At 36.9% G+C, this 19402-nt stretch overlaps 1 protein-coding gene across 1 annotated transcript in view; it reads right to left on the bottom strand.

Annotated features, from left to right (window-relative positions):
- LOC127177453 (Fc receptor-like protein 5) overlaps positions 1-19402 on the bottom strand; it is a 118753-nt gene that overhangs the window by 48286 nt on the left and 51065 nt on the right. The window lies entirely within an intron of this gene.

The following is a 19402-nucleotide window of genomic DNA, read 5'->3' as shown; positions in this document are numbered from 1 at the left end:
TTTCTGGAGAGCAGCAGTGAGTTGTGGAACATATTTGTCCAAATGTGCCATATAGATGTTTTGAACAGGGATGGTTGTAATGCGTCGGGACTCAGGACCAATCTATTGTACTGAGAAGAATAAACAGACAATGATATCACATTGTGGTCAGCCATGGGAATTGTTTCTCTCTTCTCCTCTTCTCCACCTTTTTCCTAAACAACCGATGAGCACTGCCATGATAAATCTTAACTTTCATTTGGATGCTGTTGTGTTGCACTCTCTACTGAAATCCATGTTAAAACAGGGTGAATTAATTGCACAAACCTTTTCAGTATGACTTAATATAAAAATGTGTGCAGGGTAAAGCAATGCTGTTGTTGACATAGGCAACTGTTTATATATGTAAACCTGACCTGCGTCCCAATGTGCATACTATCTATCCTAAATTCTAGGTAGTAGTAGTAATTTTCAATAATATTTAAGGCAGATAGGGTGGATAGTATGCACATTAGGATGCAGGGCTTGTGTGTTTTTACAGTAGTAGCGCACTCAGACACGATACATAACTTAGTTCAGTAATTACGCACTATCTGACAGGATTTTAGTGTGCATACTTCAGGTGTACACGCACTGGAACAGCACGCATATGAAATGTTTAACTGGAGAGTTAGCACTGATGTGAAAGTATGTCGTGCTGTACAGTATATTGTAATGGAGGCATCAGAACTGCAACTGATGGAATAGCACGATACCACTATATTTCTCCAAAAGCAGATCGTGGAGACATTTTTGTTCATGATCAAAAATCATCATATTGCACACCCCTAATTCAGATCTTACAGAGAAACTAGTTTACATTAAAGTCATGTACTGAGTGGTGATGCACAATATAAAACTACTTACTGTGCAAATTGTTGGAATAATAACACTTCAGGAAAATGACTTAAATTCACACTACGCAAACCTGGAAACTTCATTTGGCATCAGAGAAACTGTATGTGTCCTAGTCACACACATGTGCAGAGAGTACCTCAAATGAAAGCAAGCACACAATAATTATTTTTAGATTAAGACACATTTTACATGCCACACCATTTAATACTAACAAAAAGGGGGATGTTTTAGTAGTAACGATATTTACACTAAAACATTAAACTGACAAACAAATAACAGAAGAAAACACAATGACACAAATTAACAGGTGTTGCATTGCATTATATGAGCATTCAGATGTTACAGAGCAACTAGTTTACATTAAAGTCAACTGTTTACTGTAATGAGTGGTGATGCATAATATTAAAATACTTACTGTACAAATCGTTGGAATAAAAGCACTTCAGGAAAATGACTTAAATTCACATTACATGAACTTGGAAACATCCTCTGGCATCAAAGAAACTGTATGTGTCCTAGTCACACGCACGTGCAGAGAGTACCTCAAAGGAAAGCAAATATACAATAATTATTATTGTTAGAATAAGTCACATTTTATATGCTGCACCATTCAATACTAGCAGATGTTGCATTGCTATATATGCGCATTCAGATCTTACTGTATTTATATACAGCATACATCTAACGTAACACCACAAATAAAGTTTGAGCCTGGGGAAACACTGCTACAGTACAAACACACAGTCAAGGAAGCACTATCTCCCCATCAGTGCTTTAAATGCAATAGTCGCAACAGAAGTTAATTCTTTTTTTGGTATCACACGAATCGTAACGACTGGAGACTTTACACACATCTGTTTTCTATTCCATTGTTTTTCTCTTTTATTTTTACCAACGTAGGCACGAAAGCTCACCTCTCCCCTGACCTCCCCCAACCCTTCGGCACATTCGCAATAAAAAGCGGCACTTTCCAACTTAAGCATTATGTTATGGTATTACAGCTGTGAAATTACAAACAAAAAATATACATTCTGGAGACATGAACTGAACTTAACTGTGGATTTTATTAACATTAAATCGTCCTCCCATTCTCACCGCACATGTCATGCTAACCGGCTAAATCACACTTCTGTAGTTCTGTTGTTCAGCTGTGGACCCACTGTAGTCTAAAAATTTGTGATTGATGCAGCTTGACTGTCTGTCTGTCTCATTAGTTGGAGTAATGATAAAGGATGGCGCACAAAGCGGCTTTCACACCGAATGCGGAAAGCGCTGTACTATGAAACCCATTCGTTTCAATTGCTTCCGCCACGCAAGGACGGCTTGTTTCTGCATCGACCAAAGCGCACGCACCGCGGACAAAGTTCAAATGAGTTGTTCAAATGAACTTTTGCCGCTGCGCTCTGAAGGGCTGCACTGAACCCAGCGTCCAGCGCAGCGCTTTACGCGTTCGATGTGAAAGCCGCCTTAATGCATTATACAATGTTGAAATTTACAACAAAGAGGTGTGCCCGGTTCGCTTACATAAGCAAATTGTTATAACAGTTATAGCAATGGGCGTTTCGTTCTCCGACACGCAGTAAACCAATCATAAAGGACTGTGCCATCTGACCAATCACAGCAGTGAGGGCTCACGGAAAGGAGGGGTTTAGAGAGACTGATTCTTCTAACTGCTTAGCACGAGTCGTTTATGAATCATTAAGAAATGGGGTAAAATCAGATCTATTTTTGGAGAATTTTTTTTTGACCTTGCATACATGTAAACCGGTTTTGGGAGTCTATTAAAACAATATTAGCAACCTTTAAAATGGCATAATTGGAGCACTTTAAGACCAAGATGAGTTCAAGAATTTGAGGAGTTGAGACCAAGGCATGTCCAAGGCAGGGCAAGACCGAGTCAAGACCAAGACGAGACCAGCACTATTTAAATTTAGCTGAAAGATCCGCATTTACTGCCTGAGAAATGTTTTATTTATTTATTTATTTTTTTTTTATTTTTATTTTTTGGTATATAAGTACTACAAGACTAGCTGCGTTTACATGGACCCTAGTAATCTGATCGTAATAGGACTAGAAGCATAATCAGAATAAAAATGTCACATGTAACCACGTCTATCGAATTGAAATGGCCAGATCTGATTAAAATTTGGAAAGTACTGCGCATGTGAAGTGATGTAAAAATAGCATAATGACATGTGACTCGTGGAATGTGCTGTCTTTCCTGGTGAATAAAGTGTCAAAAATGAGTTATGGAAATTCTAAAATTCTGCTTTCACTCAATGTTTGTTATTTAGAGCAGCACAACGTCCCATCAGTCCTTGTTTAAGACTCTCATTAACAGACGACTGGTTTTGGGTGTGGGAAGGGGCACTTTTGCTGTTTTCAATATGCTGTTCATATGCTGGTCATCACCTAATTAGGACCCAAAGTAGATAAATATAACCTGCGATTTTTAAAACAACAGCGGAAAACTCTATATTCATGCAGTGTGCACATGTCAAATGATTAAATCTGATCAGAAACTTCTGACATATAAACGGCCATATCAACCCGATCACTTTATTTAGCGTTCATGCAAACACTATGTTCAGATTTGTCAATCGGAATGAATTAATTCCAATCAAAGCAAAAAGTATCCATGTAAACGTACAGTCATGTGAAAAAGTTAGGACACCCTACTGAATTCCATGGTTTTATCAGAACATCATTAAAACAAAACTGGTCCTTGGCTGCTCTTAAAATTTCGAAAATAAAACCTTAGATGAACAACAACACATGACAAATTGCACTGTGTCATTATTTACTGAACAAAAATAAAGCCAAAATGGAAAAGCCATGTGTGACAAAGTTAGGACACCCTTACTGTTAACACTGGAATTAAGAGGGTAAATAACAGTCAAGCACTGCTAATCAAATACCTTTGATTAACTGATTATCAGCAAGTCTGAGCGCTTCTATAAATGCAAAAGCTTTGTCAGTTTGCCAGTCTGGAGCCTTCAGGTGTGTGTTAACACAATGCCAAGGAGGTAAGACATCAGCAATCATCTTAGAGAAGCAATTGTTGTTGCCACCCATCTGAGAAGAGTAATACAGCCATTTCCAAACAATTTTAAGGTTATTCACAAGTGGAAAACATTTAAAACAGACACCTAAAGAGCTCAGCACAAACACCTTGAGTTGGCCATGAACTCCTCTGTATATCAAAGTATTCTAGTGTCAAATGCGAGGGCATCTGTCCGACATCTAATGTTGGGCCAAAATTGGGTCATGCAGCAGGACAATGATCCCAAGCACACCAGCAAATCTACAACAGAACGGCTGAAAAGAAAAGAATCAAGGTGTTGCAGTAGCCCAGTCCAAGTCCAGAGCTCATCCTGACTCAAATGCTGTGGTGAGAGCTGTGCATAAGCAAATGCCCACAAACCGCAATAAACTGGAGCAACGCTGAAAAGAAGAGTGGTCCAAATTCCTCCAGAAGGATGTGAGAGACTGATAAAGTCACACAGAAAATGAATGCTTCAAGTTGTTGCTGCTACAGGCAGTTGACTCATTGGGTGTCCTAACTTTGTCACACATGGCCTTTCCCTCTTGGCTGTATTTTTGTTAGATAAATAATGACACTGTGTGATATGTCATGTGATGATGTTTATCTGAGGATTTATTTTCCAAATTTTAAGACCTGCCAAGGACCAGATAATTTTTTATTATGTCCTGATACAGAAAACCATAAAATTTAATAGGGTGTCCAAACTTTTTCACATGACTGTACCTACTAGTGCATGCATCCATCATAAAAAGTACTCCACATGGCTCCGAGGGTGAATGAATGAATTTTGAGCGGAATCAATGTGTTTGTGTAAGAAAAATGTCCACATTTAAAGCTTTATAAACCATAATCTTTGGTTGATGAGAGAGTGGCATTCCAGCGGATGACGTAGGATGTAAGCGTGGCATAAGCTTCGGTAAGAAATGATGAACGCAGAAACGCAGAGGAGAGAGAAAAACAAAACACTTGTCAAGAATGGAAGTACAAAATGAGGATTTGGAGAGAAAAATCCGGTGGATTTCAATATAAGCCAAAAGGAGACTGGTTTTCCTTTGCTGGAAACAAAACTTGGTGCTTGTGGGACTAGCATATTCTCACCAGAGCTTACGCTACAGAAAATTTTTATGATGGATGGATGCACTTTATTATGCTTCAAAATCAGGACCAAAATTCAATGCCATTATACAGCTTGTAAGAGATAGGAGATCTTAAAATGAAAGATGCTTTGCATTTCCGGTCTCCAGTGTTTCTAGTCAAATTAGCATATATATTCTGAGCTGATAATCAAATGTTAAACCTATTAAAATGTTTTTAAAAATCACATGGCTTCATAGCACCATCACTTTGCAATGTTGCAATGACCATCATTTGTCAGTGCCTCACTCCTCAAAGTTTAATGAGTGTGTAGATGACACGAAACGGCCGACGTTAGCTACATTAAAAAGAGATGGGCGCTATTTGAATGGGTTCCTATGGAGACCGGAACACAAGAGCATCCAACTGCAAGTTAGAATTTGTAATGACAGCACTCATCGTTTACTCAGGAAAATGGTTTGTAACTTAGATTGTATTTGTCTGAAAGTAGAAAGTTATATACACATAGGATGATGCTTGAGGGTGAGAACATCATGGGGTAGTTTTCATTTTTGGGTGAACTGTACCTTTAACTAATTGTTTAAAAGCTTTGTGTATCATTTTACCTTGTTTTCTTCTGGTGGCATTTGATGATTTTGGCTTGTGGAACGTGAATGGGGAAGTTGCTGGCTGTGGTGTAGCAGAGGTTTTAAAGGAGTCCAGCTGTGGTGCAGCAGCGGTGCTGTAAAAACTCGTACAGGTCTGGGACAAGAGCAAGACATGTAAATGTTGACAGAATTTTTAGGCAAATTATCCCTCTAAATTAAATTATTTACATTAACATTTTTTGCATACAATACATGCATACAGGTATATACAATTTGAATTATTTGTTAAGAAGTCAAAACACTTACTCCTCTATTTCCTTTTTTTAGTATCTTCTGGTCTGGAAAGTAGTTGATCTCCAGTGTTTCCATGCATTCAGCAGATTTTCCAGTTTAAAAAGAGGAAAAAATGAATATTTTCCCCCTCTTGATAAATCTAAAAGAACAATTTCAGCCATTCACTCAGAGAGCAGTCAAGAGAACAGAGTTAGAACTGTAGCATATGCAAGCTATGTCGCTTCCACAATCTTGCTTGTTTTAAAATACAATATTTTATTTTAAAGAAATGTTATTTGCCCTATTTAATACATCATTTAACATCACACTTGTACATTAGATATGATTGCTACCAAACTTTACCTTTTAGCTTTTTGTTTTCCACGTGACACAGCAGCACCAGAGGGCTCCACATTTGGTGCAGCAGCACTGGAGGGCTCCATGTGTGGTGCAGCAGCACTGGAGAGCTCCATGTTTGGTGAGGCAGCACTGGAGGGCTCCACGTGTGGTGCAGCAGCACTAGAGAGCTCCATGTTTGATGAGGCAGCACTGGAGGGCTCCATGTTTGGTGAGGCAGTGCTGGGGATCTCAGGATATTCTGTATCTGGGGCAGGAGTCTGCAGGTTGCTAGAGCTCTTCTTTTTCTCTCTCTGAAAATGAACTAAAGGACATCACAACAAAGTTACATTATAGCAATAGTAAAAATGTATTAACATGATCTGTACATTTATTTTAGTGATTATGCACAGCAATAATTTTTTCAGTCTTAAGATCATTAAGAAATGATAAATGATTCCTTTGCAAAGCATTGTCCAGTGTAGTGCATACTTAAAAATAAACACAAACACAGTTTACATTAAATGGCTGTATAAAAGTATTACAAATTATTAAATGTAAATAAATAAATAAATAAATAAATAAAGCAAGAAAACCAACTTTGTAACACTGAAGAAGAAGATCATCATCAAGAAGATGGTCATGTCCTAAAATGGTATCAGCCACAACTGTGTTTTCACTGTTCTTCCCAAGTAGGAGTATGGGATCAAGCTGAAATGATAATAATACCAATAATAATAAAAATAACACAAAACTTAATACAAAATGCAACAAGAACTAAGGTTGCCCAACATTAGTATATCAGTCTATCTCTGCTTGTTTCATGAGCAAGCATGTTACATGTAACATCTAATATATTTAACTTTTTAAAAAAATATATTAATATTATTAAATTAAGTAAAAAGTGGTCACTTGTCATTATAAAGTTAAACACTTACCAAACAATGACTGCTGTTGACAACTACAGCCCTGTTGCAGTTTTTTTTTTTTTTTTTTTTTGGATGGAAGCAACCCAATCAGATTTTGATAATTTAAATTTTTCCCTTCTTTTCTGTAATTTTGCCTTGTAAGACTGACCAGTCTTGCATGCAGGACATGTTTTGAAGACCACATTTATAATGGCCTTACAACAGGGACATGTCTTTTTTGTGCTCCCGGGAATTCCTGAAAAAAAAAAAAAAAAAAAAAAAACCTAGCAGTTGTATAATATAGTATGGTATACAGTAGTCAACATTTGAAAAACCTTTCATAAAAGTTGTTCTAAAACCAAAACAATACCCGTTTTTGTCTTAGGACAACTCTGATTAACTTTTTGATCCACTTCAAATGTTGACAACTTATTCCAGTCAGCCACAATAAAGAAACCAAATCATTACAATATGGTTTTATAACATTTGTAAGGGCAGTAATAGTTGTACACAGAGCTATTCTATTTATTAGTGTGAGGTGATTTCTGCTTGTACAATGACTTTCCAATACAATGACATTCCAATAAAATCAATAACAGATATTCCTATAATCTAATTAAATGTATATGTTGTTATATTTACTTGATCACTTTGTGTTTTTGATGACATGAAACTGGTAATGTTAAAGGGTGATAACCTAAAGCTTATCTTCCATGATGTCACATCTGAACATTCTCTTTTATTATAAAACAAAACATCTACTTACCATAAAACCTTCCAATTTTTCGGCTTAAAAATGAAAGTAAAATAACACAAATGTAAATGCAATTATAAAACCCTAAGAGTTACAATTACATGTGTAGATAAAAGATGTAATATGAACGTCTGCACGCAACACTTACGACACAACGTTTTCCCACCCAACGTGAGCTGTGACGTCAAATGCTGCAAACTTAGAAAATCAAAGTCAATGTTGAGCTTTATCAAATAATAATAACAATACAACTCTTCAAAACTCTTTTCAAAATACTAAAGTATACGAGTTTCCATTATACCCCTGGTGAAAAAAACAGCATATGCTGGTAGGTATGTTTTGATGCTGGGATGCTGGTTAGGTAGGTTTTGATGCCGGTTTAAGCTGGTCCTTTGCTGGTTCATGCTGGTCCTTTGCTGGTTCATGCTGGTCCTTTACCAGCAACATGACCAGCAAAAACCAGCTAAGGACCAGCATAAACCAGCAAAGGACCAGCTTAAACCAGCATCAAAACCTACCTAACCAGCATTCCAGCATCAAAACATACCTACCAGCATATGCTGGTTTTTTCATCAGGGACATCGTGCATGACACGTCAATACTATCAAAAACTCAAAGCTAATTGAGGCATTTGTATCGATATAGTTATTTCTATTGTAAAGTTACCTCTGTTGTTTCTGCCACAGATCCAGCCCCCCGACATACATCAGCGCCCAAATTCACTCAATTCATTCTTTGCCATGCACTAGGATATAGATTTCTGAAAAGTCGAACACAGCGTAAGATTTTAATTGTTAATACCCGAGTAACACAATAAAGGAATTATTATAACTATTATAAGATATTATAAGATTAAATTCATTATCTTGCAGTGTCTGCTGTAGCCTATATCAAATATTACACTGTTTTGGCATTACATATTACGACAGTTGTTTTCTTCCCCCGTTCCCCTCCAGAATTACATTTGGCAGCATCGAGATAATCAGAGACCATTAATAATAATTATAATAATTTTAAGTCTGAATAAAATTTAATGGATTAAAATGACTGGATTTAAAATATGCATGAAGCATATTTATTTATTTATTTAAATTAATTATAATGAAATCCTGTAACCTGAAATGGATAAAGTATCAATCAAATAAAAGAACAAATAAAACATACCAAAAGAAGAAATACTATGTTTTGATGTCACTTCAAAAAGTCAGAAAAGTTAATATTACATACAAAAAATTACATGAAAGAAATATAAATAAAAATAAATACAAATCACTTCAGCGTTCTAAAAAAGACCCTAGCCATACTGAAGCTGTTGAGAACAAAACTGCACTTAAATTAGTATCTAAAACTCATCTCTGCTTTTTTATGGTATTTCTGGCAATTCGGTAACATCACATATGTAGGTCATTGAACTAAAAAAAGGGAAAATAATTTATTATTTAAACAATTCATCAGTTAAAAATCTTTTATTGTATGTAATATAGTCAATGATGTAATTTCTTGAAAACATGGCATTATTTTTTATTACATTCGATTTTGAATATCCACTTGTGTCAATCGTCCTCTTGTAAACATAATGTACGTTCAAGCCGTACGTTTCACCTAGCCTACATAAAAAGCCACCTGACTGAAACGTAATTACGTTGTTACTTTCTGGGAAAGTTAATTTTTGAATCGTTTCATCCATAATGTTCAATATACATATATAACATATATTCGATAACATATATTCGATGTACAGTTAACTCATACTCGGTAGTGACTGGGTATTGTAATAAATTTCGCTTTTGCCAACCTAGGGACGCCAGTTAAGGTGGTGAATTTAACTTTTGCCAACCTAGGGAGGTGAAATAGGGTAGTGATGGGTACTCATGTCACAGCTGATGTTATGATTCTTGGATCACGTGTCAATTAATGTGTGGTTATGAGTACATCACATAAGAAAGATTGGTGGGATCTCTAACTTCTAGAACCTCTTCTGTATTCTCAACACAAGGAAGACACAAGTTGTAATAAAATAAATTTTATTAACAAGATAGACAAGAGTAATCAACAACTACTAAATGAATACCATGAATGAAGAAGGAATAAAGTGCATAAGATGCATAAAAAGCAAGTGAATATATTGGGAGTTGCTGTTAGAGCTACGTTATCTGGACAGATAAACTGTTGCTACTCTGAAACAAATAAGGTGAAGAACCTTATTATGCATCAAACAAATACGTGTAAGATTTGTTATCAACTGCAATCAGCTATATAAAACCTAATGTAACTTAGAAAATCATATACTGATAATATACAACAATGCCAAGGTCTCTGGAAGAGGTTTGGAAGTGATATTTACGTTCGCTGCGGTTGAGTGAGCAGTCCGGTGGCGGCGACTTCTTCCACTGGTTGCGCTGGTGGCAGTAGAGTGGGGAAAGGAGCAGGAATCCGTTTCGACAGCCTTGAAGATGAAGCGCTGTAGGATGCTGATCTCCTGGAGCACCAAGGGTCCTAAGATCTGGAACACGCAGATGTGGCCCTGGAGTAGGTGCTGAAGGTCCTTAGCTTGGAACACGCAAGCAAAAGTACCTGAAGTGAAGGTTTGCTCGCCATGCTTAACCTTGTTGCAAATGTCTGTGTGTTTTCTGCCTCTCTGGGCTAGAGACTCAGAACTTGGTCAATCCGCTTTGTCTCTCTAGGATGGAGACTCAGGATGCTGCATCAGTTGTTTTCTCGCTGGACAAAGACTCTGAATGTAGATTATCTCTTTCCTCACAGGCTAGAGGCTCAGAACATGGTCGTATCTGTTGCTGCCTCAAAAGCTGGAGACTTGGACTTGGTATCTGTTGTTGTCTCACCAGATGGGAGGCCGGAGACTCAGAACGAAGGTTGATCTGTTGCTGCCTTTCCTGTAGCAGGCCACAGACTCAGAACGTTGGTGTTTCTGTTAACGTCCCCTGGACGTGCCGCAGACTCAGAACGGTGTGTTTCTGTTGTGTCTTTCCCCTACGGGACTCAGACTCAGAACAAGGAGTGTCTTTTGGAAGGGTACCTTTATCACTTTCTGATGAGGAGGAGATTGCAATTTGGCGCTTCTCCATTTCCATGCTGTGATTGGCTGGTTCCATCAGAGTGGGGGGACATGTGGTGGCCCACCCTTCTTTCCTCCTGTGGAATTCATTTGCATAGTCCAAACACAAAGCTAGAAAAGTGTCACTAAAGTTTTACCGGTGCATTTATCACTTTCCAAACCATGACCAGAATGCATGTGGCAATGTTACAAACACATTAAGTCCAAACATGATGGGAAAAGATTGAACTGTCATGCATGCATTCCTTTGTCCATTAACAGCTAAGTTTGTGTAAGGTGTTGCACTACACATTGCTGTCACAAGGAATACTTATTTCTCTGAATAAGTATAAGATGTGTGTGTTGTAGTGTGCATCAGTTTTAAGGTTTGAAAACAGTTATGAATGGATTTGGATGGATCTCCATGATCTCTCTTAGTTTCACCCACTGCTGCTGCATCTGGAGGTCCTAAGGAATTTTTATGGTCGGTCACAGGCCAAACCCTTAGGAACAGTCTCAAGGTGGGTGAAGTGCACAAACTGCATTTTGACCAATAGGAAGTTCTGTCCTTCCTGGGCTTTGCACCAAAGGTGGTCTTCTTGTGCTCTAAGAGGTGTCTGGCTGTTGTCCTGGCATCTTTATCTGATGCCGTTGGACAGTCTGTTTATGTTAGTTCACCAAGATCCAATCAAAATGTAGCAAACCTATGTCCAGTATTGTGGTCAGGGAGGGCTCCTGCCATAAACTGGGCCCTGGAATGTGCTGTCCACTACAGTACAAACATTTGTTTTTTTAGCTAATAAAAAATGGCTAACTAGTTTTGTGCAAATTGGTATGTATCGTATGCCCACACATTTTTGGCATTTAATTTCGGTAAAACACATCCAACTAGTACATACACATGTATTTCTGTATTTTTACCATTAATTTTCCTCTGTTTTTGAGGCAAATGCTTTCAGTAAATAGAGTTCTTGACGTAGCCTTGGCAAAGGATAAATCCTGACGAGACGCGTGTCTTTGGTACCTGAAAACTTTGGAATTAATATGTTTAATACAAATGTTTTTGTATGCTGAGAAGACCGAGCACTATTTAATTTGCTTTCTAACCTTTAATATACATGTATCTAAAACAGTGAAAAAATTAAACCACTTAGTGCCTCTAGTGGACGTTTCACCCGAAAAGTGCAGCGAATTGTACCTGGAGATAAGTATTTCAGGTTCTGCAGAAATGTAGGCAGAGTCACGTATTTCCAATGAGCCTGGGTTGCCAAAGAAACCCAAGATAGCATGACTTAATAACTGCAAACCTGTGGTTCTAACGTCTGTGGTCATGAAGCCTTTAGAGAAGCTGGTGTTGGCTTATTTGAAGGACATCACTGGCCCCTTACTGGACCATCTGCAGTTTGAGTACTAATCAAACAGGTCTGTGGATGTTGCAGTCAACATGGGATTGCACTACATCCTGCAACATCTAGACAGACCATGGACTTATGTGAGGATCCTGTTCATGGACTTCAGTTTGGCCTTCAACACCATCATTCCAACACTCCTCTAGACCAAACTAACCCAGATCTCGGTCCCTAGCTCTATCTGTCAGTGGATCACCAGCTTTCTGACAAACAGGCAACAGATAGTGAGACCTCCTCTAGTGTCATCTTCTCACTGCTCTTGTTCCTCTACAACAATGACTGCACCTCCAAAGACCTTTCTGTAGAATATTATATTATTCTATTGACCATTCTGAGTGAGCTGAGTCAAGGACGATGGGTGAGGGGAATGAAGTTGACAGGTGAGAAGGGACTTTTCTCGCATCTTCTCTCAGTGAGACGTCGAAACAAATGTCTGTATGTTAATACACTATGTGTGTATTCTCTGTATTTTAGAAGATCTTCCAGTCTTACAGTTTAATCAAAGTGTCTGAGGTGTTTCAAGTCTTACAACACTCAACACATAAGGATCTTATTTAGTGTAGTTTGCTAAGCTTGTGGCAATGCCCAAATAAGGGACATGTTTTCCTCTCTGTATATAACATTATACTGGTGTATCAGAGTTTTAGTAGGTGTTACATGTTTCCTTGTCCATTTTATCCCCTTTTAAAAATGTGTGCATTTGTCTTTAAGAACTGAGACCCTTCTGTCATGTGAGTGATCACATGGCAGGTTGTAAGAAGTAGCCTCTCTATTATAAAGGAGCAGGGTGGCCTAAGATGGAGGCCTGACACCTGGATTTGCTTACAACCACACACAGAAAAAAAATGCTGCTTCAGCGGTTCATAAGGAAATATTTCCCACATAAGACCTTTTGACCTTAGAAAAGCATAAAAGTGATTCAAGACATTTTGCCATTGTAGTAAATATATTTACTAATATTGTAGTAATACAAGCCCCTATGATTGTTTCTTTTGAGCACCACTTTTGTTGAAGTAATAAAATGCTATACACAGCAAAATCCCCAGTGTTAATTTAACACTCTGAGTGTGGACACATATAAACACTGAAGCAGTGTTAAAGTTAACACTGAAGCAGTGTTGAAGTTACCGAGATAATTAGGTGATTAACGAAGTGATGGTTGATCATTATTGAAGACACCTGATGTTAATAAGCAGAATCACCAAAGGAGAAAACCAAAATTTTTAAGCAACCATTATAGTGGTCAGTGTTTGCATTAGTTGGGCTCTTGATCCTTAAATCATCAATATTAGGTCTTTTTTGGCTGCAATTACTGAGTTATAACAGCCAGACAAGCAAAGAGCAAAAGTCAATAAGATGGCATTGACTGTGCTTGACTTAATCATCATATAGTGACTTGAGTATCTGACATAGAATTTTCTTACAGATTGCCAAAAAAATCTGTGAACAAAAGATCAATCAGTTTTGCCATAATCAGACAGATGATGAAAAAAAGTTTATCTTAATTTAGACACACAGACATGAAGAATCAGTGTGAGAATCACAACAACGGTGACCATCAAAAAGCGTTGTAGCCAATCAGAACTCATCCATGACTCCCATCATGCATTGCGGCATGAATAAATTATGAGAGTTCAGAGTTGATCTGTTTATCTGAATATGCCGTTTGTCACCATTGTTGAGATTCATGGGCTGGTTCTTGATGTCTATGTGTGCCTAGGTGAAATACTTTTTTTTTTTTAAACAGGTTGTAAAAAAAATCTTTCCAAAATGTATAGAAAGTGCTGGATGTTCTGTGGATTGTCAAGGCTATTACAATAAGCAAAAAACAAAACAAAAACCTAACTTAGAGATTAGACTCTAGGTGATTTATGTCAAACAATGAACATGTTAAAACATAATCACCTGGAGACTTGAGCTTTTGGCTTGTCGGGCTGTTTCAACTCAAATACAGCAGCCAAGCAAAATCTAGTATTAAAGATTTAAGGGTCAAGAGCCCAACTAATGCAAACATTGACCACTATAATGGTTGTTTAAAAATTTTGTTTTTCTCCTTTGGTGATTCTGCTTATTAACATCAGGTGTCTTCAATAATGATCAATCATCACTTTGTTAATCACCTAATTATCTCATTACCTTCAACACTGCTTCAGTGTTTATATGTGTCCACACTCAGAGTGTTAAATTAACACTGGGGATTTTGCTGTGTATGGTACATCTGATGGTTCTACATAGAACCATTTGACAAAGGTGCCATATAGCACCTTTTAAAATAGGTGCTATATAGCACTAAAAGTGGTTCCCCTATGATTACGAGCCAAAGAACCACTTTTAGTGCTATATAGCACCATTTGTTTTTAGAGTGCAGGACTATTTGCACTTACACTTTGGAGTGCTATATCTACTGGATTGGACACTTTGGACTATTATGCACGGATTGCTTTAGGATATGAACTAAAAGACTCACCCAACATCTAAACATTTTAAACAATTATTTTCTTTTAAATAGTGTAGCCTCAGCTGATAGGGCAGAGTGTTACATATTGGTGGCCCGTACGGGGAACGATTACTATTGAATTGTTTAGTTGGGTGATAGAAAAGACAATGGCGCATAAAAAAACAAAATGCTTCTAGTAACACTGCTCCCTATACTAAGTACTTGTATCAAGCATCTGAGAGTTTTACTGATGTACAGAAATGTGATTGTGAACAGTTAAAAACAGAACTCGTCACTCTTAAGGAAACTGTGTTAAAACTGGAGAAAAATTTTAATGATTCTGTGAAAAGTCATTTTAACCGAGAGATGTGTTTTAGAGAGGCTGTGGACTTGAGAATGCGGGAAATGGAGGAATATGTCAGGACTGTGGTGGAGACACTGGAGAAAGAGGTGAAAAATTGCTTATTGAGGAGGGACAAACAGTGGGAGGAAAAACTGGAACAGAGATGTCCAGCTGGACTTCGTGTCACTCCCATTGTTTTGTGTAAATACACTACTGTTTTTTTTTTTTTTTTTTTATCTGTTGTCTTGCTGTCTTTAATCTACTCACCCAAGATCTAAACATTTTAAACAATTCTTTTCTTTTAATTAGTGTAGCCTCAGCCGATAGGGCAGAGTGTTACAAGCTTCAGTATTACTATTGCTTATACATGTGGTTTTATATAAATCTCTAACTATATAACAGATTTTCTCTATTGCTTAGACAGTAAAAAAAAAAAAAAACATAAGCATAAGATCATTGTCTAAAACAATTCCCAAAAGTATTAACACTATTCTTGTGTTTCACAAACACATATTCAGCTCTTGACACCATCATAATGTCACCACAACTATCAGTTCTCACAATGTGAACACTGATGTGCAACATTTTCACACTTATGTCAGAATCACAGGATGTGTAAAAATAGTCATGTGTGAATTCAGTGGCTGTGGATACCAAAAATTAATGTTCAGGAATTGTTTTAAATTGATTCAAAGCTACTACAATAATATTATGCTGCAATGTCCAAAATAAACTTTTCAAGATTAAATATTGTTCATTAAAGGAAGAGGTCCTGGTTCTTCTACTTTTCCTGTGACTTTTTTTTTTTTTTTCCTCAGAATATGGAGCCCTGTACACGACATGCAGGAAAAAAGTCAATTCTGTGCACAGTTAACTCCGTTTACAAAACTGTGCACACAATATACTAATTCATTCCCTCGTTTTAAGTTAATCATGAACACAAAATAATAATTTGTTCTACTTCCTGTCTGCATTCTCATAAACCTGTTGCTGCTGTTATGTTATGGTACAGAGACACTTTAGTTGGGTTTTATTTTGAGTTGGGAATTTTTGCATAGAATCATTTTAAATGAGGGGCATCTACATTGGTTTATGAAAATGCGGACAGGAAGTAGAACAATTTGTTATTTCATGTTCTGAGTGAGCTGAGTCAAGGAGTATGGGTGAGGGGAAGGAAGTTGACAGGTGAGAAGGGTTTTTTTCTCGCATCTTCTCTCAGTGAGATGTCGAAAATGAATGTCTGTATGTTAATACAAATTGGTTAATCGTGTGCACAAAATCAGTACACAAGTGTTAACTTAGTCAACGAAGACAACAACAAAATAATTTGTTAACAAACATTTTTTTTCTGTGACGAAGACGAGATGATGAGCTAAAACTATAAGAATGTTATATGAGGACTACTGGACATTGAAAATACATCCTATGGGCTAACTGTCGTCTTTTAAAATGTGCGTCTCTGCCATTAAATTGCAATGGACTACTTGCACTGAGCCTTGTGACGCACTTCCGTTTTGAAAGTGTATGGCTCAGTTATTTCCGGTTATGTACATTTTCAATGCACTGTAATCATCTAGTTGACTTAAACGCCTAATAAAATGAGATTTCAAATTCGGAAATGTTTTAAAACAGGAGAAGACATATTCTGATAATTACTGAGTACAGAATTTTCCAAACTCAACGGAATGCAAAGTTTTAATCCAGCATAAACCCATCTGAGAAAGCGGTGGCTGCTAATCATACGTGATTGCTCACCACAGGGTATCAGTGCTCTATAGTGGCCTAATCGCGATGCTGCAATTTGTGAGATCTGATGAATAAGGTCATAATAAACCTTTATTTATCTGTATTAAATATGTTAGTCACTATTCTGTGTCATATTCTGTCATAATTTCAACAAACCAAGCGTTTGAAAATGCTTGGTAGAGTCCACACAGGCAAAACAATACTTCACAATCTCCTGTTTGGCATGGCCCTTCTTAAATGGCTGCCAAACAGGAAGTCACCAAAGAAGCAGCAGAGGGAGCGGTAACAGACAGTATGGGCAAGGGCTCCCTCTGCTGGAGGGGCATTACAGCATGCGTTTAGATGGCTGTGTTACTGTTTTGAGACCAATTACATTACATTTCAGAAAAGTGTCAAATTGTTTGAGGAAAAAAAAAGAAAGAAAGGAAGAGTAAGAAGGCAGAACTTTGTATTTCTTGTACATTTATCATTTATTTAATCAGCTGTTGATATACAGGCAGTAAGGAGTCATTAAAAAAGTGAAACCTTGCTTTTATAAGACTTAAGTCAATCTAACCTTTTTTTCTTTTTGTCACATAAAATTTCATGTGAATCAGCTAAGTGGTTTAGGAGATCAAATAAGACGTTTTATTAATGTAGCAAAATATTTGTGCAATGTTTTGTTTTGAAAACTCAAATATGGAAAGACAATAAAAGTCTACTCAATTATTGTCTCATTTGTTTAAATCTGATTATTTTCATGTTATAAAGGAAGCCTGTGATTCCAGTCTGCAGACTTTAAAACTTTGAGATGTAAAGGGATGGCCATGGGATAGCCAACTCAAAATGGCCAACAGACTATGACACGTTATACTAATGCTGTCCACCACGGGGAACCACAAAATAAAAATATATACATCATTTACTTCTGATGCTCTGGGTGCTAACAGCATTTCCACAATCAATTTGTTCAGAGATGTTGTTTGTTGAACAGTAAAACTGAACATCAACTAGGGTTGTTTCTATGACAACCAAGTCATGACACTCACTAATATCAAGTACTGATGAATCTATTGCCATCGCATGCTGAATATCACAAAGATTATAAATGATTGATGATGATTGAAACTCATCAGTATCCTGGGATTGAAAGTTTCTCACCTTGGCATTTTAATTTCAGCTGAGTATATGTCACATCACTAGATCCAGCACCTGAAAATACAGAAAATAATTCAAAATGCGCATTTCATTTTTACATACGATATTTCAGTTTATTCTTCAATTCATGATTGAGGCTTGTAGATGTAGTTCTCTTGTGAACTGTGAATGTTTTTTGTTTCATTTTAACTCACTGTTTTCAGTGTGAGTTTAGAGTAAAAGCAGTCAGAACTTTTGGTTTTATTGTCTAAAAGATGACAACAGTTAATTTCATTAGCACCTGTACTGTATGTCAAACAGTCATGTGAAATCTCAATATATTACAATCCCTACATATATATTACATTTTAAAATGAAAACTGATGTTTAGGAAAATACTGTGGTAATTTCTGCTACTGTTATGATCATAAAATTATAGGAGACTTTTGTTTCAGTTTACCTTTGTTTTCTTTCTTTTTCTTCTGTTTCTTTGTAGATTTCAATTCAATCTCAGCATATGTGAGTTCAGTATATTCACTTACACTGTCTACAATGAGCAACAGAGAAATGAAAAAAAATTGAAGATGAATTTTCACTTTCTTTACAATGAAACTTCTAATCATATTGACATAAAATACACTCAAATGATGTTGTTTACCTGTGCTTATGTCTTTATTAACAGCTGCATCAACAGAGTCATAAATATGAGCAGTTCCTGTGATTAAATAATACATTAATTAATATCCTACATGTCAAACACACAAATATCATGTTTAACTTTAGAAGAGTGAAAAATTATTTAGTTGTCAGATCCATTCTGTTAATAAAGTTATCCATAAATCTTCCATCTCAGCTTGTGAAGATTTATGGATATTTAATATTATTTATGGGTAATGGGTAAAGACTGACCAGACTGCAGTGTGTTGTATTCGGCTTCACTCTGTTTATGGTCTGATGTCTGACTGTTGTTCTGCTGTTGACTGACAGTAGAGGGAGACTGAGATCTTCCACCTACACAAACATAACATTTGATGAGTGCATCTGAAAACTGACCAGACACCTTGTAAAATCAACTGACATAACAGCTTTACCAGGTTGGGAGACTAGATAAGACCAGAAAACTATCCTAGGTTATTGTGGGATAGGAGCTCACAAGGTTTAGGAACAGAGCTAGTGTTTGCAAATATGTATTGGAAAATTAATTTAACCTTTGTTTTTTCTGTAGCGCCACAGCAGGATCAAGAAGACAATGATCAAAACTGTGACAGTCAGTCCTGCAGTCACTCCAGTTATTATGGGTTTGAGACCATCAGATCTTGAGTCTGTGGAAGCTGAGATATATTTATATATTTAGATTAGTGCTGTAAAGTGTACAGAAGTATTTCTGTAGTGTTTCTAGTTCTTATTCTCACCTCTGACTG

The sequence above is a fragment of the Labeo rohita genome, chromosome 15, assembly GCF_022985175.1.
Source record: "Labeo rohita strain BAU-BD-2019 chromosome 15, IGBB_LRoh.1.0, whole genome shotgun sequence".
Classification (NCBI taxonomy): Eukaryota; Metazoa; Chordata; class Actinopteri; order Cypriniformes; family Cyprinidae; genus Labeo; species Labeo rohita.
Note: the sequence above shows the minus strand (reverse complement) of the source record. Positions and strands in the feature narration are given on the sequence as shown.